The 24,325-nt window shown below is 39.4% G+C and overlaps 1 protein-coding gene across 1 annotated transcript in view; it reads right to left on the reverse strand.

The window, feature by feature from the left end:
- The window catches only part of LOC109194357 (C-type lectin domain family 12 member B), a 159,144-nt gene that overhangs the window by 16,466 nt on the left and 118,353 nt on the right, over positions 1 to 24,325 (reverse strand). The gene's annotated exons all lie outside the window — the stretch shown is intronic.

Raw genomic sequence — 24,325 nt, forward strand, 5'->3', positions numbered from 1 at the left:
TCTTAGATCTTCTTCTTCTCTTTCTCTCTCTGTCTCCTCCCCCCGTCTTGTCACCATGGGGAGCAGGGCTTTCAGCTGCTCTGCTCCTCAACTCTGGAATTCTCGACCTCCTGATTTAAGAAATATCTCTTCCTTCTCTCTCTTTAAGTCTCACTTGTTCAAAATAGCTTATCCCACATAACCTCTCCACTCTGCTATGTTAAATTTGTTTTATGCCTTATGACTTTATGATTGTGTAAACTGCCTGCTTTTCTGCTGCTTTTATTATTCTGCTGTGTACAGTGTCCTTGAGTGTTCTTCAAATAAAATGTGGTAAATTTAAACTGATGATGGTGGTACTCTAATGTTTCCATTACTGCCACCATCAGGCCAAACTTCGCTATGATTATAATTATTTAAAGTTGTAGTTATTCTGGGACCACTAATTTTTGTACATTTTGTTTGTACATTTACATATTTTACACTATTTAACCGTTTTTGTCTTTTAAAGAAAAGCAGAACGATGTGCAGCCAGTTTATTTCAACACTGTAAAATGTAATTCTAGATGTTTGTTATTTCAACATATTATTCTATATCAGTTTGACGATAGATGACTGAAGTTGTTGTTATAACATAGAATTACAAGTTAAAAACGTCCCAATTACACCAAAAAAAGCTAACTTGAAAACTCATGTCCAGCTAAATCAGAAACTTATGTGAACTTGACAATGTGGGTAAGTTGAGCACAGCAGGATTCAAAACTGCCTCACGTGACTGCTACCGAGGTGCATCATGGGGAATTGGCGGTTAACGACATGCTCACTTTACTTGGACGTTTTCTAATCGTCTTCTTTGGAATATGCTTTCAAGGTGAGTAACATTGGTTATAACTATAAGGAAAGAGAGCTACAAAAGTTGGAACATGTTTTGAATTTATGGCATGATGTGTGTTTTTCTCTTTTACCGAAATGTTTGCTTTAGCTAATGTAACTTTAGCCGACAAGGTCCAGCTTGTGTGTCATGACCAAACTTGACCTAATAAACTGACACATGGCCTTTTTTATGGGTTTAATGTGGCACTGACCAAATCACAAGTATTGTGCCGCTAGCTTTAAGGTTGTGCACTCAACCACTGTTGCGATATTAGCAAGCTAACTCAGCTAATTAATAAAGCTTATTTCATATTGTCTCTGTACTTGTAAATTTCTTTCAAGTTCACAGGCTGTTGTATTTTGGTGGAAGTTCATTTTGGCAATATTTCCAATAACTGGCTGGGTTCAAAAAGAACCTTTTGGCAGGACTCCGGTGCTTGTTGTCATCTGTTTACCCCTATGTAATCACTTAAGTTGTTATTAACTGCTGCATGCTAAGCTGCAAGAGCGCACTGAGGATTGAGACAAAATATAGTCTACAAACCAGCATTATATTAGTTTTTATCAGATAGTCCTCCAGTGTGTTTATTTTTTGCTTTAATTCTATTGTGCAGTTATTTGTTACCCTGAAATGCTTTATGCTTAACAACAGCTCACTATTTCAACTTATTTTTGAACTCTTGTGACTAGTATGACTAGATTGTGTGAGTTTCCATACTAAAAGAGCTGTAGTGATAAAATAATTGGCATCAGAGACACTGATTTTGGCATGGTATACTGCAGAAGTTTTTTTTTTTTTTTTTGCATAATTTACCTTTTAATTAAACTGCATTCCCTGTATTGTAACAAAACTAACATTGTTTATATGTCAGAAAATTAGCAAACATGAATAAATGGCGAAAACAATATAATTATAACATATATTTTTATTTTACTTATTTTAGGTCTGTGAAGCCAAACTTGATGCTGGGGATTTATTTTTGTCAGTGGAGTCAAATGGTAAGTTACAATTTGTGCATTTTGTCATACTGGAAACACCACAGATTATATTGTAACTTAATAGCTCTGTAGAACAAATGATATAAAGATTGTAGTGTCAGGGTACTTCTTAAGAAGTAATATGGCACTATTGATGATCACATGCAGGTGGCATAAACTAAATATTCAGACGTGCTACCAACAAATGATTCATTAACAAAAGCAATGGAGCAGACTGTTTAGGTTCTTGTGGTTGTAATAACATCCATAACTCCAGGTTTGTCATTAATTTATTTTCACAGGTCTAGATGATCACATCTGTCTTTGTCATTTAAATGAGGTGGACTTGCAAACTTTGCGCTCTTTTGGGTAAATTGCTGTCCACTACATATACACAGAATGTGCACAGTATTTCAGATCTAAAAAGGGAGTATGTAATGGACTTGCTGGCTTTAATGTAAAAAGCCTGTTGTGTAACTTTAATGAGGCAGTTGGACTAAAACAGTATTGCTCATCAAGGTAAACATCTGAGGAATAAGGAAATTGTTACTTGTCCTTTTACTCAGTGTTCTTTTAATCGCACGTTTACTAAAGTTTTACATCACATAAGTCATTTTCACAATCATTCTACTTTAAAAGATTTCGAGACAGAGCTTATTGTTCTCTGAACTTCCTTGTTTGCTGAACGGCAGGTAAAGTGCATCTTTTGTTTGTTTGCTTTTGTGTGTTTGTGTTTTCTCTAATGGGCCTCAGATGACGGTTTGCTTAAATTTGGGTCTCAAAGAATCTTTTTTTTATTCTGCCTGTACTCTCCACCCCTCTTCTTCTATTGCTCAGGTTGAAGCAGAATTTGCCCGTCTCACATCTGTTGACCTGAAAGGGTTCCTTTTTGCTGTGCTTGACCATTATGGAGAGGTTCGTGGAGCTGTAGAAAATCAAGAGCGGCATAGGAGGGCTAACTAGGCTCATAAGATGCTTCGGTGATGATGTAAGTGTTCAACTGCGAAATCTAATCCTTTGTTTAAGTTTTAGGTTATCCAGTTCAACTGATGAACTCATTGAAAGAAAGCTGATAAGTAAAGTGTGTCATCATATTTCACAACTGGACATTTAGTGTGGTAACTTTTACAGAATCTGTGTATATTGGTGGTAGGTTGGATATCATATTCTACTTGAATGTCCTGATAAGCCTGATTCAAAATCTCCAATGATAATCATATATTGATGGAATTATGTATCAAAAAGCTGTGAATTTGGAGCTGTCTACATGCTTTATAAACACTGTTTAAAAAATGTTTTGGTTTTGTTTTTGACTTCTTTGACCAGAGCCCTACACAAAGGAAGAGGACAGAGGACCTCATTTTCTAAAGGAAGATCCCTCACACACTTTCAAGACTGTGAAGGTTAGCATTGTTTCTTTTAGTAAATTTAATAATGACAGCACCACAGTGGATTTTAAATGAAACATGTGGCATCTATGAAACAATAGATGCCACATGATAACATGTGTACTTTTTCCTCACCAAATGTATTATTACAAGATCTTTGACACTGGATTTGGTCTGGGTTTCAGAGAAACTAACTGGCAAGCTAGCATTGATATTATTAGTATCTTGTGTTTATTCATGTCTTCACCAGGGTCTTTGACATTTCGCTGCTGTACTGTTCACTTCAGCTTTCCGTTTGATTTCTCACATTGTATATTGTAATGGCAGAGATATTAGGATATTTAAGGGGCTGCAGTGGCTGCTACAGCTGTGGGGGGCAATACTTTGGTGAAATGTCCTGGACCCTGGAAAAGAGACTGTGTAGACTGGGTAAGCAATTAAAGGTTACTGGCCGAGAGTCATTGGGCAGCTGGGTAAAGGTGGATGTTGATATTCAGTGCCAATTATGCAACCTGTTCAGCCATGTCTATATGCTCTTTTTCATGCTGTTAATATAGGGGAAAAATAAACTTTAATCAATAAACTGATTAAAGAAGCATTGTCTATGGAGCCATAATCTGATCCTGTAGTGTAGCTGCAGTTTGCACATTTCATGTATTCTCAGCCAGATTTGGTTTAGAGCACAGCCAATATTTAGCATAAGTAGATTTAAATTCACACACTGGTGATGGCAAGCTACATTGTAGCCACAGCCGCCCTGGGGCGCACTGACAGAGGCGAGGCTGCCGGACACTGGCACCACCGGGCCCTCTGACCACCGCCAGTAGGCAACAGGTGAAGTGTCTTGCCCAAGGACACAACGACTGAAACTGTCGGAGCCGGGGCTCGAACCGGCAACCTTCCAATTATAAGACGAACTGTCAACTCTTGAGTCACGATTCAGTCATCCACCCATGTGTGTGAATGACTGAATGTGTAAAGCGCTTTGGAGTCCTTAGGGGACTAGTAAAGCGCTATACAAATACAGGCCATTTACCATTTAAATTGAAAATTTTGTTTGAATTCTGCAATTGAAGACATGCTCAGTTATTTATGAACATGGTCTTTGTTTAAAGCAAGAAATGGATTTGTAACATGGGGGTGCATATCTCATTCTGAAAAACTTTAAAACTAATAAGTGTTACCCAAAGCCAATCACCATCATCCAAAGCATCAGTATGGCTCTTCTTTGGAAAGACATGAATTGTTAAGCACAAGGGATATTGTGTAATTGTAATTGTGTAATTTTTTTTTTTTTTGTCTTTGAACCCTTTTATAGCTGACAGGTATTGAAGACACGTTTTCTAAGAGGATGAAAGTTGGCATTGCGATGGTGAAAGAAGAACACATCATCGATGTGTTGGTTGTCCTTGAGGCGGCAGTAATCCTGTCTAATCTGAGGGATGTCTCAAGTGCCATTTCCATGCTGATGGGCCTTCTTTTTGCCCTCAACATAGACTATCCAAAGGAACTTAAGGACATCTTTGAAGCCATTCAGAACATCCTAATGAACATTGGTGGAAGGCAGTGCATCTCACTAGTGCATGGTCTAAGAAACAGACTCTTGCAGAAAGCCATGCAGAACTGTAATTGTATGCTCACAGCATACACTTGCCTTAGTGTTAAGGACAGTTTTTATTTTACTGTTTGTTTTTTTATTCTTGCAAGTTCTCATTCTCACTTTTGTATGTCACTAAATGACTACACTTTACATTCCAGATTAGACAATTACTCATTTGTTCATGGTTTAAGAAACTTATGTGAACAACAATATAATGGTGGACTCTGCAGATGCTTATCTCATGCAAGTCAGTAGTTTTTCCTTTGTTTTGCAATTGAGCAGACTCAAACTAATGTTTCTGAAATATCCATCTTATCAAATGTTTCAGAAGCATGCACTCATTTTCAGAGATATTGGTTCTGTGGAATTTGTTGCAATTGTAAACGAAGACAAATACAAGAGTTTGATGTCTTACTTGTTATAAACTGATCTTTACTGTCACTTATCAAAGGTTTTGTACTATTTTAGTATTTCAAGTTTTATGCTAACAGGTGTGACTGAGCACAATGAAGTTTAAAAATTTTGCAAATGTAAAGAATAACTTTTCTAAAATAGCAAGTGTCCCGTTGATACATTACATTAATGCAGACTTTATGTTGTTACTTCACAAGAATCACTACTGCTCCGAGAGTATTGGTCAGAATTTAATCTTCACCCAAACTGGGCTCAAGACCAAGTTCAAATTTATTGTTTCACAGGGAGCAGCCTTTGAGTTTTGATGGATTGTGAGAAAGATGAGCTACGTCACTGATTTTTCTGTTTCTCAGATGACTAAGATGGCACAATAAATGGTGAATGTTGGGCGCTCATGAGTAATTGTCTTGTCATGTTCTTAAAACAAACTTATGTACTATACTTGTATGAAATGATCAGATAGACTTTAATGGAATCTGTGGGGTTTTTTTTTTTTTTTCTGTAAACAACAGAAAATTAATTTAAAGGAATGTAGATATTTAAACCTGAGATCTAAGATAAACCTAACAGGTAGTTTTGCTGAAATGGATGTTAGAAAGCTAAAAAAACAAAACAAAACTTAAGATGTTTAATACACATTTTTCTTTACATCCAGTCAATCAACTCTGATAATTAAAATGAAACTGATTTACAAGTTCACTCAGCTACCTTAAGGAGCTCAGTTAATTAATAAACTTAAATCAACTTAGCTAACAGATTATGTTAGTTAAGCTAAAATAGATTCCTAAGTTAAAAGAACTACTAAAGTATTTGAATTAACTAAAAAACCCAAGTCAACTGAACTAGGACAAGAGTTTAAACAATAGATTATTTTAATTTAGCTGAAAGGGTTTTCCCAAGTAAAAATGACAATTAAAGGAGTTGAACTGACTAACAAATCTCAGTCAACTAAACTAAGATGAAAGTTTAGACAACATGTGATTTTTCATTAAGATAACAATTGGTTGTGTTATAAGAACAAACTCTATTTCTTGACTTAACTTAAAATTTTAAGGCAGCCCTTTACCTGATATTTTTAAGTTGAAACAACAAGTTATATTTTACAGTGAATATTTAAACCAACACACTGAAGTTACAGGTTGCAGAGATGGTACAGAGAGAGTGGAGCTGCCTGTAGCTGTCTGTGGTGCTGAAGCTTTCAAACATTTCATACCAACACTGTGACCACAGGGGGGCAGCATAGAACCAGAGAGTGTTAGTGTAGCTCAGGGGTCCCCAATCTCAGTCCATGAGGGCCGGTGTCCCTGCAGGTTTTAGATGTGTCCTTGATCCATCACAGCTGATTTAAATGGATAAATTACCTTCTCAACATGTCTTGAAGTTCTCCAGAGGCCTGGTAATGAGCTAATCATGTGATTCAGGTGTGTTGACCCAGGGTGAGATCTAAAACCTGCAGGGACACCGGCCCTCGTGGACTGAGATTGGGGACCCCTGGTGTACCTGTTCACCCCTATAGTAAGAAACAAGAAGACTGATGAGTAGTGATGGGATTTCCGGCTCTTTTTAGAGAACCGGCTCTTTCGGCTCGGCTCACTAAAAAGAGCCGGCTCTTTCAGCTCCCAACCGGCTCTTCAGGTTGTTTTGTTGCTTTAATTAATTTAGTGTTAACAACAATATAAAATTATGCGCAAAAAGGAATTACTAATGTAAAAACAAACAAACGTGGTTTTACTTATATATGTTTATATAAATGTATACGGTGGCCCCGAGAGACAAAGCACGTACAAACTCCAAAACACATTTCTAGCGTTAACTGACCTTCCAAAGCAGAGCTACCTAGATCACTTAAATTACACAATTGAAAGCATATGTGTATTGTTTGTCTATTTATACACAAGCACTCATATATATTCAAATAATTTAAAAAAAATGTTCATTTACCTGTTACTACCACACACCAAATCCGGTCGTTGATACTTCCTGGCTTGTGTAGCCACTAGGTAACAAAAGCCTAGCATCCTGGAGCACTTCTGTTGTGTATTGTACGAGTTTTGGATTTTTTACGTGCTTCGGGGTTTGTACGTGCTTTGTCTCTAGCAGTTACCGTAAATATACTTTTATTTATTCACTCCACATAAAATGTAATAAATAAATCATATAATACAAAAAACAACTATTCACAGTTCAACTTTTAAGTATTTAAATTTTCAGCTTTTTCCTTTTAAACAAATTTAAAGTGAAACAACACAAAACACTGCAAACCACAACACAATTAAATATAAATTAAAATATGAAAACAAAAAGATGCACATTCTCTGTCATGTTTGTACAGAAAGTACAATTATTTACAATGAACTGTACATGCAACACAGCAGTTTTATGAATATTCAACAAGAACAAGTTTCATTTGGCCCTGGTTTGACAACCACACTGAGGCACATATTCACCAAAACACAGCACACTTTAACAATCTTATCAAGCAGTGTTGTGTCTTCACCCTCACATGATATGAGTAACTCCTGTCCACAGCCTCCATGACATGGTGATTTTATTGTTGGTCTTCTGTCAGATCTTCATCTATTAGTTTGTTGGGACTAACGCGTTATTAAGTAACGCGTTACAGTAACTACGTTATTATTGTGGTAACGAGCACGGTAACTAGTTATTATGCCAAAACCAGGAACGCGTTACTCGTTACTGGGATTTAGATAGGCTCGTTATGTTACTTCGTGTGGTGGATATCGCGGAGCTTCCACAGATTCAGTAACATTAGCAAGTGGTGGAGGCCAGCAGGTGGATGAAGGAAAAGGGAGGCAAGAGGAGAGACCCGAAGCGGCCGCCGGTCCGCGTGTCAGGTGAACTGAACTTCAAGTAAGAAGTTATGACCTGCAGTCTATCGGAGTCAGATATAAACCAAGTTTAGGTGGAGTTTATTTTCGGTATGCTGACATTTTCGTACTGTGTGCTAGCTAGCATGACGGAGTTTCTATACAGCTGGGTGGGTGCTATGTTACTGATGGTGAACTTTATTTTATTCATAAGGTTAATTATTAGAGTTGCCAACCGTCCCCTAAAAAACAGAATCGTCTGGTATTCAGAGAAAATATTACGCGTTTCGTACTGAGGTGAAAAGGAACACAGTTTGTCCCGGACTTCAGCTACAATGAAAAAGACACAAAGCTGGAGCTGCACAGCTGCCTCTTCTTCTCTCATTCTCTCCTGTTTCTACTTCAATCACGAAACTGATCAATGATCAGCTGATCGGCTTTTCTCTCTTGTTTATTTATCGCCCACTTTGCGCCAGAAAGAGGAAACCAGCGGAGGTCGCGTTAAACAACAGCAGCACGTTTAAGCTTGATCAGCTGTTGTTAGAATTTATTTAATATTAATTTCTAGTATCAGCTGATGTTTGCTGGAGCCACAGCTGTAAAGCTGCTGGTCATGATATCGGTTTGGTTATCTGGTGAGAGGGAAACATGCAGATGAAACCAGGAGATGTCCTTACTGAATCATCAGAGCTGAACAGGTGATGGAGAAACAGGTTTACCTTTTAGGTGACATGAATGAGTTGAAGGGAAGTTATGAACTGTTTCTGAGAGACAAATAACACCAGGATCCTTTTCTATGTAGCTGACAGCTGGTAACTGTGCAGGGGCGGGTCTAGCAAAGTGTTGCCAGGGGGCCAGGTAGGGCATTAACAGGGAAAGGGGGGCACAAGGAAATACTTTTCTTTATTATTCTCATTTAAAATGTCTCGCTTTTAAAAAAATAATTATCTGAGTCTTACAACAAACAATTGATAGATTGATACATATATACCATCAGAACAGTGTACATCACTGTCACAACAGTGTTTATTTTCATTCAAAGGCTTTATGATTTTTCCTATAATGGTGGGCCGGTCTCTAGTCAAAATGCCCGGGACGATTTTTTTGTCCCAGTCCAGCTCTGTATGCAGCTCATCTGCAGTCTGGTGTTACCTACATCTTCCTATTCGGAAGGCAGAATTTCCAAGTTCTGAGTACAATCGAAAGCACCACGACTGCAGTTTTTGTGTTGGATGTAAAAAGCAGGCTAGAATCATGCGGCGGTCAACGATGGTCCAGGCGTGGGATTTCTCTCGTGGAAATGTGCACATTATTTTTTCCTTTCTATTGGTAGGTGGCACAGTGCACTTGTGGCAAGTAAGCAGTGTTGGGGAGTAACGGAATACATGTACCGCAGTTACGTATTTAGAATACAAAATATGAGTAACTGTATTCCGTTACAGTTACCGTTTAAAAAGGTGGTATTCAGAATACAGTTACTTTGTTGAAATAAATGGATTACACGGCGGTACTTTCCTGTTTCATATTGTCGCGGGTCAGGACTGTTTGGGTTTGTTTGACAGCTGTTCTGTTGTTCCAGGCGGCAGCGTTACGGTTGCCATGGTTACAGGGTGACGCGCTCTCTCTCTGCGTGTTTCCTGGGTGAGAGAGCGCTTTTTTGTTGTTGTTGTTGTTGTGCTAAGCTAAAAGGCAGAATGCTACAGGCATGGCCCTAAAGAATGTAGCCTCATGGGCAGTGTAGTCCGTGCTGCAGGGAGAATGGACTACCATACACGTTATGTGTCTGTGAGCGAGGGAGGGAGAGAAAGGAAAAGTCCGAGCTGTCACGGAGCAAAAACGGGAGCTGGAAGCATGTAAATATAATAATAACCACTGCAGCCAAGAAGAGTGCCTGACGAGCCCAGCTGTAAGTAAGCTATTAAGACTCAACTGTACACTGTGTTCGTGTTTTCCTCCGGAAAAAATAAGTTCCGTTGGAACAGCCTTTCAACGCCTCTCTCTGTCTCTGGCAAGCAAAGTTGACCCAGACAACAAAGTAAAGCTAGTTTTCGGCTACCAGCCCGACACGGAACCCACTGTATTAGCCAGAGGTCCCTTTACTACGGTTCGGAGCCGCGGACCTTCAGTAACAGTAATAAATCACAGCAATAGTACATTCACGTAGTTGTAAACAGCATGATAATATATTAAGTAATCCAAAGTATTCAGAATACGTTACTCTCATTGAGTAACGTAACGGAATACGTTACAGAATACATTTTGGGGCATGTATTCAGTACTCTGTAATGGAATACATTTTAAAAGTAACCTTCCCAACACTGCAAGTAAGCAAGCTAGAAGACTGGCAGTCTGGCTGGGTATCCAGTTACAGAAGCAACACATTAACAAGAGAATTCTGAGTAAAACCAAAGTTACTTTCCCTAGTAACTAGTTACTTTGAAAGTAACGAGTAACTTGAAGTAACTGAGTTACTTTTGATAGAAGTAACTAGTAATGTAACTAAGTTACTAATTTAAAGTAACTTACCCAACACTGTACGGGGCACACCTTCATAATGAAATGCATAATGAAAGCATGTAAGATAAAATTAGTGCATACACATAAGGCGTGGCCCCCCTCCCGTGACATCACGCTCCAAAGCCCTATACCTTTCTAATGTGAAGTTGTTGTCCCTGCCTCTCTTTCTCTCTCTCAGAGGGTGAGAGAAAGAAAAAAAAAACCCACGGCTCGCGTCGTTCACTTCAAAGATGCGGCTCTAAGAGCCGTTTCGTTCGCGAACGACACATCACTACTGATGAAGGAAAAAAGCTTCTTCCACTGGTGTAACACAGGTTTGTATGAAGTCACACTAACTAACCAGCAGTAACCCACATTTGATCAAAGCAGGGGCAGAACTTTAATAACAGGTTATAATGTGTCATCACAGTTGTTGTCAATCCAAACACACTTTCTGATTTTTGCTGTTTATTGTAAAAGAACAACACACTTGTGGTCTGACCTGATGCTGTAGTGCAAAAACAACTATACAAACAGACTAGATGCTGACTCACTGTACCATCCTGTGGTACAAAGTGGTATTACATGAGTGTACAGGCCGCATTAGCTGCTTAGAGGATGCAAACTTCAGTTCATATATAAATGTGTTGAACATGACGTCAGAGATATTTTCTTCATATTCTGTTGATGTTTTTAGTTTTGAAATATTTTAAAGTGTTTCCAAGTTAAGTGATGAACCTTTAATAAAGCGACACTTAGAGCTCTGAAACTGTTTTCTTTGTTTTACAATTTAAACAATAAGTTACTGAAAAAGTTATTTTATGTGTAATTAAAGTCATCAACACTTAAAGCCTTATATGAAATATTTGTTTTTCAAATCAAAATACAACTTCCATATAAAATGCAAAACTAAATATATATATGACTCACATAACACAATTAACATTTAATGTCTTTCTGTCACTTTCACATATACAGAAGGTATAAAAATGTCCTTCTGATATTCCAGCTGATCAGAATCTTTAAAATTCTTATTAATCAAACATATTTTTTGCTGCACTTTTAGAAACAAGACATTTACTGTAGTTTTAGGACCAACAGACTGATGAATAAACCAAGTAAACCAAAGTAAAGACAAGCTGCACTTTGACTTTTATTAGAACAATTTGCTGGAACTACAGAGTAATGAAGTACTTCAAGTTTTTGTGTGGATGACTTCCAACCTTACTGTACAGCACAGAGCACAGAGGGACAATATATGTAATCAATATATGATGCAGAATGAACAAGTAACAACTGTGAGCTGAGTCTGAGGCTCATGCAGGACATTTCATAGTGAGGTGTCTTTGGTTGGATTATTCAAACATTTACATCAAAGCACCAAACTCATTTCTCACACATGAAGGTCTTTGATTCATAATAACTTTTTTTCCATCTCCCATCACTGTCACAACAAGCTGCATAGTAAACCAAACTGTCACTCTGCTGTCCTGGTGCCCAGAAGCTGTCAGAGAGACAAAATATGATATTAAACTGGACTAAATTAATTCTGTTTTTCTTTACATTCAGTTTGTGGGGCTGTTAAAAAATATCTCAACTCATGTATTGCTGATCTAACTTCTAAAGTATGGTTCTGATAACTTTAACTAATAACTCAATGCAATGGCAGCATTGTAATATAAAAAGCTCACATTTCTGTCAGCAGTGATCCATCCACCCATTTCCATTCATGTTTCTGAGAATAGCGTTCCAGACCAATCCAGGACTCTCCTCTCATGTTCAGTTCATTGATAAATTCCTGTTTGAGAAGAGACACAAATATTGTCTCCAGTCATAATTCAGCACTTCTGTTGTAGTAACATCATCTTGTGAATCTGTCTGAAGGAAGAATAAATGTGATGAAACTTTTCAGTTCTTCCATTGTGCAGAAATCAGAGAGAAATCCATCAGAGTGGAGACAGGAAGCAGGTCACAGACTGACAGCAGGTCAAAAACACAAGTAACAGATGACTGTCAGCTCCATCAAAGATCACACAGACATGAACAAACACACCCACCTGTTCCTCTTTGCTGTTTATCATCACCAGATCAGCTCCTTTATCCTGACAGTCTCTCCTGCTGTCAGACCAAGTTTTCCTCTCAGTGGATTTAAAGTAACAGCTGCTTCCAAATCTCGTCCATCGATCAGGACACTTCTCTTAAAGTCAAACACATGTTTTAAAGTCAGATGTAATTTCACTGAGTATCAAACTGAAAAGATCTGTAATGTCAATGTATTATTAATTATAGTTATATTCTCCTTTTCCCCCAATATGATTTAAATTCATTTGAACTCAGCACAAAACATTAATAATTAAAAATGATTCAGTCAGGTGATCAGTGTGTAAATCTGATGTTTATAACATTTCTAACCTACTACTGTGTCCTTCAGATAACTTTCTTCATCCTGCAGCTGTTTGTATTTTTAGATAATAATCACATCATAACTGATCTGTAGCTGCTGCAACTTACTGTTGTTGGCCTCATACTGACAAACAATCGATGAAACAGTCAAAGAACTATGAAGATGGAATTTTGGTAAACATGTTTTTACTTATTTGTTTTTAAATATTTCTTACCTGGACAATTAGCCTGGAGGCTGCAGTTGTTTCGGTTCTGCAGCTGCTGTTTTATCGAAGTGACTAAAATATGTGTTTAGAAATTTAACAAGAAACAGACTGAAAACATCAAATCTACAACCGTGAAACACAACAATATCACAACAATGACTGAAAATCACAATCACACTTTTGTATTCACTGTGTTTGTAATTTACATGTGAATGTTTCTCCTCTGATGGAAACAGCTGAAAATGATAAACTCTTAAATGTCACTCTGACTGGAAGTTTTAGTGCGATGTCAAATATTCATCAGCCAGTCGTTTAAACTCATCTGAAAATTCAAACATGCGATATTAGTTACATATATGCATCTGAGACAACAGCTGCAAAACGAAAAAAGAAGACATAAAACTATTTTCAGCATGAAATGATGTTGGTCTGACTGAAAGCAACTATAATATTAAAACAGGAATCACAGCAACATCAGAAAATTAAGAAAAGCTCAGTAAGAGATGAAAACAGAAATAATCTTCTTCCTCTGCTTTGTCAAATATATCAATAAGAGTCAGAAACTTGTGCAGCCATTGTTCTTTAACATGTCCTGTGGGTGGAGCTGTTAGAACTACAGGAAATCTGATGAGCTAAATACGTATCAACTGTGAACAAAAACCACTGACAAGATTCAGAATAATTGTTCTCAGTGTGGTGGAAGAAGGTGTTAGAAATGCAGTCAGAGATGTTATCTTTAGGTTTTTGAAAGAACAGACAAGCTGCCGTGGGAACCAACACTTCCTCATATCAAAGGTGTTTCCATGTGATCAGGTACTTCCTGTATCTGCTGTGGCAGAAGGACACGTTCTGGTTGTGAAGCTGCATGTTTGTTGGCTGCTGGGATTCAGTATCAGTCATACATTCATTTGCAGCCAAGATCCCATCTTTGTACCTCAGACTGCTGAAGACTCACACTGACTGACTGCAGCATCTCATACAGCACACACAGCATAAGTGTCTATGATACAGTAACAGACTGAACTTTGACCTGTTGTTATGACTGTCATCATATTTGTGTCATTTTGTGTAACTGCTGTGTTTTTCTGTCCTTCATGAAAAGCTCTGCATGCTGTGCCTCAGGTGTGACTGAATGAGAGGATGATAACGGGCATGTGCAGGTACTCTGCTGTGATTGGTGCACCAACATGCAGCCTAATGATTACATAAAGAGCCAAGATGGCCGCCGTCTGCAGAAGACTCATTCAGCTTTTCCTTGTTCTTACCTGCCACACCTGTGCAGCTCTCACTGTGTGTTTCCTGTTTCACTCTGAATGAGTTTGTAGGGCTGAGCTTTGACTGTGAACACTTTCTCCTGTTTATGTCAGTTTGAGAGGTCAGCTGCTGTCATTTGGTTTGTTTTTTTTAGTTTCAATTCATTTAAATAATATGTGAGTTGTTTCTTGACTCACTTAAATGTAACACCTGCATTTGAGCTGATCAATAAATACAACACATATTAACAACAACACCCAGCCAAGGGTGTCCCTCACACCAGTGTTATCCTAATGCCAGCAGCAAACAGGGATAGATGGGGAGGGTTGTGTCAGGAAGGGCATCTGGGGTAAAATGTCAAATCAAACATGTAGATAATCAATAAGATTCCTACACTGATGCTGTTGGTCTGCAGTTTTCTGACAGTGAGAGAGAAGGAAAGGCTAGAATATAGAGGTGAGCTCAGATACTAAATATAGAAGTAAGGCTGGTACATGGAGGTGGCTGATATATCCAAATGAAGGAAGGTAGATTTGTGTGCAGAAGACCAGGTAGAAGGGAAGCAAGGCCTGGAGCACTGGAGATGAACTCAAGCTGTTCTGTCATGGTGTAGATGGGAAGGAAAATGAAGGAAGGGTAATGAAGAGTATGTGAGCAGTGTTGTGGAGGTGAAGGGAATGCTATACACAATCATGGATTTGAAGCTGGAAGTTGAAGGTATATTTTTGATATTGTCAGTGTGTGAACCCCACAGGTTGGAGGTCAGTTAGATGGGAGAGGAATTCTGGAGTAAGGTGGATGCAGTGAAAGAGCCACTTTATCCAAGAGTGGTGATTGGAGCAGACTTCAGTGGACATGTCGGTGAATAGAGGTGATGAGGTGTTGGGTAGGGATTTTGTGAAGAAGAGAAATGTAGAAGGACAGATGGTACTGGACCTTTGCAAAAGAAAGGATGGAAATGGCAGTGGTGAACGTAAGTTTAAAGAAGACGCAGGAACATAGGCTGGTAGAGAGGAGCACACAGAAGGACGAGATCTTATTGTATCTTATCTTACCGCGTACGGAAAGGATGATGATCCCAGCTAACATCAGAAGGCACAGAACTGCTAGACCCAGTGTAGCACATCTGAAAGAGCCCTTCTGGACTGGAGGACTCTTAGTCTTTGGTCCTGTTAGAAAACAGTGCAGATGTTGGTTTGTGGTTATTTTCTGTCACTCTGCCTTTAATAGACCTGTGGTTGTGGTTGCATGAGCTCAACTTCACAAAAGAGTCAGATACCAAAATATATCTGCATTGTGATTAACCCTCAATCAACCAAACTATTTATCCAAGACTTTAACTGACTAAAGTTATAGAGTGGGTTATTTATGACCTTACATTTTAGAGCAGTGGTTCTTAACCTGGGTTCGATCGAACCTAGGGGTTCGGTGAGTTGGTCTCAGGGGTTTGGCAGAGCCTCCGCCGTGACATGCACGGCTCATTTTGTGCACCAGTAAAAAACATATATATGTCGTGAATTTGAAAAAAATCATATTTTATTTTTCACTAAAGAGGGGTTCAGTGAATGTTCATATGAAACTGGTGGGGTTTGGTACCTTCAAGAAGGTTAAGAACCACTGTGCTAGAGTAATATATTTTAAGTGGGTCTGTACTTTTTTTTCATACACATTTGTATTCATTAGCAGTGAAAGATATTCTAAACTAGCCTGATATCATTAGATTCGATTAGATGAAACTTTATTAATCCCTTGGGTGGGTTCCTCCGGGAAATTCAGTTTCCAGTAGCACAGCACTAACAGAAGTTGCATGTTACAGATACAATAAGGGGAATGAGAGTAAGTAAGGATATAAGCATAAATATACAATATATATACATATATAAATACAGAATATATAATATGGATAAATAGGATTGCACATTTGAGTAAGTATATTGCACAGTTATTATTGCACACGAATATAAGAAAAAAAAACTATTATTTTGTAGTTTTCAAGTTTTTATTAAAAACAAAAAAAGCAGAAGAACCAAGCTGTCTTGTTTAGAAAGAATCTGTTTTCTGAAACTGCACTTGTGTCTGAAAGCTACCAGCTCTTCATGCACACAGAGCTCAGCAGCAGGCAGATAGTATTTGAGTAACAGTTAAAAACATTGTCTGAACATCCCTGAAAGCAGCAGCGGTGTCCGTAACCATCCACTCTGTGCTGGTTCATCATTAAGTCTAAATGTGTTTTCTATGCAGCGCCAACTGTATAAAATGTTAATATGAAAAAATCATGCTGCATAAGAAAACAGCAAATCAGGTAAAAGGTTCATACAGCACATGGAGATGATTGATGGGCTGCAGTTCATTGGGATTAAAAGCTGACTGTAACAAACTGGAAGTAAACATATTATTACAGATGACTTACCTCCTCCTCGTGATTGAATTCCAGTGTGATCAAAGTCTGCACTGTCGTAGATCTCCACCTCCCTCTGCTCCCACTCTGCTCCGTCCTCCTGCTCCTTTCTGCTGTATCTCACCTTCTTTGATAGATCTGGTTTGGCATAAATATCTGAGGACATCTTGAGAGGACTGAGATGCTGAGCAGGAGTTTAAACTGTCCTCTCACTGCTGTGCACTGCTAACTCTGGCAGATACAATGATATCCTGTCCTGACACTGATGTCACTTTTGGCCGGCCTTCTTCCTGCTTTCAGAACGGAAGAAACTTTTCAGAAGCAACAAAGAAACACAAACCCAGAAAACCTCTGCTGTGCTGAGAGGAGCATTTCTTTGTCTTTATAACTGAAAAGCCACAGAGGCAAACTATAAAAAACACTTGTTTTAATACAAGAATAAGTGCATTTTTATCTGGTCATTAAAAATTGAGCTTTGACATATAAGCCCACAGAAACAAATTCAGCCTTTCTCTTGTACTTTCTCAGCTGCACGTTATTTCTGTCGCATTTTAGAGAAACAAACTGTTGAACTGTTTAAGATTGTAGATGTTTTCATTAGATCATCTCTCAGTAATTGAGGGCTAAAATAATGATGATGTGACTGTAATGTTCCCATCACTGCCACCATCAGGCCAAATCTTTTTTCAACGTATATTTCAAATGTTCTTCTCCTTTTGTTCAAGACCTTTCTTGAATTCAACATGCAGGACAAACTGCATGTTTTAATTTTACTGCTCTAAAGACTTAAAAAAACAAGCAAAAAGAAAACAGAAATACACACTGATGGATGTGTGGGTAGAGTGCCCACTCCGGGTCAGGGACGAGACCCTGCCCCAAGCGGAGGAGTTTAAGTATCTCTGGGTCTTGTTCACGAGTGATGGGAGAAGGGAGCGGGAGATAGACAGACGGATTGGTGCTGCGGCTGCAGTGATGCAGACGCTATACTGGTCTGTTGTGGTGAAGAGGGAGCTGAATGTAAAAGTGAAGCTCTCAATTTACCGGTCAATCTACGTCCCTACCCTCACCTATGGCCACGAGCTGTGGGTAGTGACCGAAAGAACGAGATCGCAAATACAAGAGGCAGAAATGGGCTTCCTCCGAAGGGTGGCTGGCCTCTCCCTTAGAGATAGGGTGAGAAGTTCGGCCATCTGGGAGGGGCTCAGAGTAGAGCCGCTGCTCCTCCACATCGAAAGGAGCCAGTTGAGGTGGTTCGGGCATCTGACAAGGATGCCCTGTGGGCGCCTCCTGGGCGAGATTTTCTGGGCATGTCCCACCGGGAGGAGGCCAGAGGCAGAGCCAGGACACGCTGGAGAGATTATGGGCGTTTATCAATATGCGTACTTGTGCGTACTTGCGTTCTCGTGTACTCGTGATACGTCATCAGTCGGAGACCAAGTACTGTTCCAATTCGAAGTACGCATCAAGCCGAGAACGCGAAAAAGTCCCGGATGTGGTCTCGCTCTGCCCGTTTTATCGAGCATGCATCGGTGTAGACTTGGGACAGCTATATATCCCAGAATGCATTTCGTCCAAAACTCAACAGCGGACTCCCGGCACATCGCCCGTCCCCCCCCGCTCGCGGACTTCTCACTACTCAGGTTAAAGAAACCCCAGCAGCTGTCTATAGTATTGAGTGTCCACTAGAATAAAAATAAAAGCGTTCTAACATCTCACCTGCTTGTTTTTATTAAGGTATGTACACGTATGTACATGTACACTATTTTTATTATTAGAGGTTTCACTACTGAGGTTAAAAATGATATATAAGTCACTTAGATCACTTCTAAATGTTAATGTTTGGTTTATTTCAGTGTTTTATTTGTTCCTGAGTAAACCGGTTTGGCTGTGATTACAGTTAAGCTTCATAACATGTTACTCAGAGTTAAATTAGGAGGGGACGGCAGTAAAAACTCCGGACCTGTGACATCATCGCGTACGCTGGTGTTCTGACTGTACAAATCACGAGTCCGTGCTCGCGTACTTGAGAATTGAGAAACGGCCCACGAGTCCGTGCTCGCGTTCTCGGCGAGTACGTACTCACCGAGAACGCAAGTACGTACTCGCGTACTTGGGCATTGATAAACGGCCAATATCTCTCGGCTGGCCTGGGAACGCCTTGGTGTTCCCCCGGATAAGCTGGAGGAGGTGGCTGGGCAGAGGAGGTCTGGGCTTCTCTGCTTAGGCTGCTGCCCCCACAACCGGCCCCGGATAAGCGGAAGAAGATGGATGGAGACTGATGGATTGTACATTCCAGATTTGAGAGATGAAAACCTGCATCCTTTATGACATTTATCAATAAAGTTAACATTAACGTATTTTGTAAATTACGGTACTTCTGAGACTCTGCTCATTCAGTAACTGAGAAATCATTAGCAAACATGGTAATTGTATATGCACCTTGCTTCTTGCTCTATCTGTAAAAAGAAATGGATGGACACATAGCTGGATTTTTTATTTTTTTATTTTCCCAGTATATGGAGAGTATGGGAGTACACTAGACCTGTCATTGTCCTCTAATTATTAGTTATAATTTGGACTACAGAGCTGAATTCTGTTGTACAGGGATGCCAGGGCATCCTTTAGCTCCTGGACAGTCTGAGGTCCATCCTGGGAATATTGGATGGAACTAAACATAATGTCCCAAAGGTCTTCTACTGGGTTTACACCTGGCAAAGATGGGGACCAGTCAATGGTATCAATTCCTTTTACAAGATATTCATATTAAAAAAACTAATATTATCTAATATTGATTTTCAGTTTTCACCATTTCAGACAGAGATTTTTTCAGATTCTCTGAGCCTTCTGATGATATTATGCACTGTAGATGATGAGTCCTCTCAAGTATATACTCTATATTATATTATATTTTATGTAAGTGTAAGTACTGCATAAGTCATTTTAAGCAGCGTGAGATTTCATGATTTTTGTATTCATCTTTATTCACTTGTTATATACCTTATGGGAAAATGTAATGAAAGCTGTAAAATGTGCTGTTATAAAGTTAGATTGTATAAAAACAGAACTTATTACTTAGTGCTTATTAACTTTAAATATTTAATAGTTTAATCATCTTTATTATTATTTTTTTTAGTTTCAATATATATACATTAACCAAAACAGTGACCACAGGGGGGCAGCATAGAGCCAGAGAGTGTTAGTGTAGCTGTTCACCCCTATAGTAAGAAACAAGAAGACTGATGAAGGAAAAGCTTCTTCCACTGGTGTAACACTGGTTTGTATGAAAGAACTTTTATAACAGGTTATAATGTGTCATCACAATTGTTGTCAATCCAAACAGACTTTCTGATTTTTGATGTTTATTGTAAAAGAACAACACACTAGCAGCACAGAGTATGTATGGGGAGTATGTGCGCTGCATTTATTTCTGTGTGTCTCCATATTGGGTGAGTACTTGTATATGTGTGCATGAGGGTGGGAATGCAGGTTTGTGACTGTGTGTGGAGTTTGTCTATGTCTATGTGTCAGGTCAGGTCTTAAACTTCACTTCTCTCAGTAAATCTTACTTTTACTCAAAGAGTTGGCAGTTCGTCTTGTAACCGGAAGGTTGCCGGTTCGAGCCCCGGCTTGGACAGTCTCGGTCATTGTGTCCTTGGGCAAGACACTTCACCTACCGCCTACTGGTGTTGGCCAGAGGGGCCGATGGCGCGATATGGCAGCCTCGCTTCTGTCAGTCTGCCCCAGGGCAGCTGTGGCTACAACTGTAGCTGCCTCCACCAGTGTGTGAATGTGAGCGTGAATGAATAGTGGCATTGTAAAGCACTTTGAGGGTCTCGAAAAGCATTATATAAATGCAATCCATTATTATTATTATTATTATTATTTTTATTATTATCATTATTATTATTATTTTAATTATGCATATGTTGGTTGTTGCTGTGGTTTCCAGGCAAACCACACCTGCTTGTTTTTTGTTTTTTTTAAGCAGGTGATGAAGCAGATTTGAGTTTTTAGAAGGGGTGGGTGGTATAAACGGTATATGATAGAAACAACATAAGTTTGGCCAATGGTAGAGATTTTGACTATACCGCTCTACCACGATAGTGCATGTTAATGGTGTCATCAAGCTGCACCTGTTTTGGTCAAAAGCATTGCAGCAGCTGCAAATAACATCATCTGCAAATTAAGCTGGGCAACAGTAAAAGCAAAAAGACAAAGCACTTTTGGAATATGGGGAAAACCAAAAAACTGTGCAGTTTTTTGGTTTTCCCCACCAACATGAAAGGGCACGTTTTTTTTTAATTTTATTTTTTGCTCAGAGAGTGCTTGCTGCGCTGCCCTTAGACAGTAAACGTGACGAAACTATTGAGGAAAAAATGCCGCGTATCTATTGTTTATCATGACTCTGGTTTTACGTGGCCTATCAACACAGTTTAAAAACTGGCACCTTGTTGCTTTGTCTTAAAGTGGTCATGTGATTGACTTACCACGACTACTTTATTCTTCCTCAGTCAAACAGCACCACTCATGTGATTGTTTTGCCCCCTCAGCTCCAGGTGTTGTGCCAGAAAGTGATTACCGTCTGCGGGAGCGCACACAAATGCTTAAAGCTGTAGCGTCCAGATTACTTACAGCTACTTCCGTGCAACTGATATAAGATGCGGTAAACTGAACACAGCTTCAACCGTCTGTTTGTATACAAATAGTATCGCAACCACACCGCATTTTCTTGTTAGTAACGGTAACGGCATTGTAACGATAGAAATAGTAATTAGTTAGATTACTCGTTACTGAAAAAAGTTCCCATTAGTAATGGGAATAAGTGATGGGCTTATGAGTGTGGGATGTGAGTGGAGGTGGCTCTTCTACTGGGATGTCGTGCAGTGTACTTCAGACCCAGCAACACATCCCAAAGACAAAACTCCTAAGCACAAACTTAACAATGTAGTGTATGCTGTACAGTGCAGCGAGGAATGCCCAGACCTCTACATTGGAGAGACCAAACAGCCACTTCACAAGCGCATGGCACAACATAGAAGAGCCACCTCCACAGGACAAGACTTGGCTTTCCATCTGCATCTAAAGGACAAAGGTCACTCTTTTGAAGATGCCAATGTTCACATTTTGGACAGAGAAGACAGTAACTTTTGTCGGTGCTGTGCTTTTGGAAACCGAATTTCCCAGAGGGATTAATAAAGTTTTATCTTATCTTATCTTATCTTAGATGGTTTGAAAGAGGAGTAAAAGAAGCCATCTATGTCCACCGTGAGCAACCATCTTTGAACAGAGGCGGTGGTTTACAACTGTCTGCCATCTATAATCCACTTGGGATGGGTATTGTTTGGGTTTTTTTCAATACCGGTGCCAAACCGGTACTTTTGAAACGGTGCCAGTGCTTAAACGGTGCTCAAACCGGTGCTTAAAGAATGGAAAACACAAACTTTGTCCAAAAACCTCTCATATTTAACTGTTTCCCACTTTTTCTTTGGTCATTTTAGCCTTTTTGGCCAGGGTGAAGGGAGTATCTGCCATCAAACAAGAAGACAGCCGCATGTAACTACGACGGTGTTTGCTAGTTCACCTTACATGCATTAATGTAATAACGTGGTTAGCGTACTCAACGTAAATTACACACGAACAACATTAAGCTACTGACCCAGAGAAGAACGGCTGCTGCTGCCATCATCATCCTCATCATTCTGCTACACTGACAGGGCTAGGGGCCAGGACTCTACTCTTCGGGGTTTTGGGGGATGTTGCTAACTCCGGGTCCGATAACAGGCACCACACCCGTAGTAGGTATGGTGCATTTCTCGGCTTTAAAAAAAAACGCTATGCGTCGCCAGGCATTTTATCAGATTTGAGGTGTTACCTCCCTTTGACAGTATCACAGTATCAGCTTAAAGCACTTGTTGCAGGCTGCTGAGTTTGCATCTTTTGCTGTGAAGTACAGGCATTTTTAATCTGTAGCTCTGCTCTAAAAGAATGGACGTACCTGGGCCCGCCTACTATCCTTGGAAAGGTAAAATGATTGGCTAGAATTGGCTCAGAAAAAAAAAAACAACACAGAAATAAAGCACCGAAATGTGCGCTGCTTTTCGGTCTGGCTGCAGTCAGGGGTGTGCCATAATGGCACCGGATACCAGTACCCATCCCTACTTCTGAGATCCCTTCCCAGACGCCTTAACGCCCACTCACATCCTGGGGCCTTCTGACCTGGCCTCGATGACCTGGATGACTGAGAACCTTCACAGACATTTGAGTCTGTGAAGAAAAAGGAAGAAATTCTCTTTCTTCCTTTTTCTTTTCTGTCCACTGGTCCTTGTCTGTTCTGATTGTGTGATTGTTTCATTTTAAATTATTACAATCATAGTAAAAATCTAATAAAATATGACAATCGGTATAGCAAAAGCATAATGGTAAATTTGGGAAAATAATTCTGATGCTACACTGCCGGACAGAACAGCCCAAAAAGAACAGCACGCTTGTTTTTGTACTACAGCTTTAGGTCATACCACAACAATACAAATGTGAGCTCAGTGCAGACTAGATGCTGACTCACTATACTATCTTGTGGTACAAAGTGGTATTACATGGTACAGGCTGGCATCAGCTGCTTAGAGGATGCTAACTTAAGTTCATATATTGTAGTGTTGAACATGACGTCAGAGCTGTATGGAAGAAATATAGTATCATCAGAATCCAACTATTTTTAGACATTGAATTTATAACACTGAATTTTTATCCTCCAAATTTTCCTGCAAAAATATTCACCTGCAAAAATTCACCTGCAAAAAATTCAACTGCAAAAATTCACCTGCAAAAAATTCACCATCAAATATTCACCAGCAAAAAATTCACCTGCAAAAATTCAACTGCAAAAGTGATGAACTTAAATGACCCAAGCCAGAGCAATCAGCACTAGATCGAGTCGAGCGGCTCTCAGCCAATTAAATTACGCTGTTTGATCACATGACATCGTTAGCCAGCAGTGTGTCTCCTAGAAGATAGCTGTTTAGAGGTGAGGGATTACGGCTGTATCCCAATTCAGGGTCTGCAGCCTTAAAGTACGCAGCCTCAACGGTCTTCAAGGGCCGCTACTCAAAGACCGCTAAGGCCGGAAGTGCGAGGCTCGTGAAATGGGACGGTCTAGCCTCCGTCGCGCTTCCCAGGTTGCCTAGCAACCATAACACCAACCGCTGGAAACGTTTCATACAGCTTTGTTTGACAGAAATGAAGGAGAACATATTTTGTTCGTGTGTTTGTTTCTACACCAGCTTTGTGTGATTTAATAAGTATCTGAGGCTGAGACCACAGGACTGTAAAACATGATTGCTGGCCTTCATATCTGTACTGAACAGTCATTTAAGATTAGCTAGTAAACAACAATTAGCCAATGTTGTTCATGAGACTAAAGTCAGTGTAAATATGATATGGCCAATATTATAGTTATTATATTAATCATTATAAGTTATTACAGCAGTGAGTTTGAACTCTCAAATCAAATA

This window comes from Oreochromis niloticus, linkage group LG22, assembly GCF_001858045.2.
Source record: "Oreochromis niloticus isolate F11D_XX linkage group LG22, O_niloticus_UMD_NMBU, whole genome shotgun sequence".
NCBI lineage: Eukaryota > Metazoa > Chordata > Actinopteri > Cichliformes > Cichlidae > Oreochromis > Oreochromis niloticus.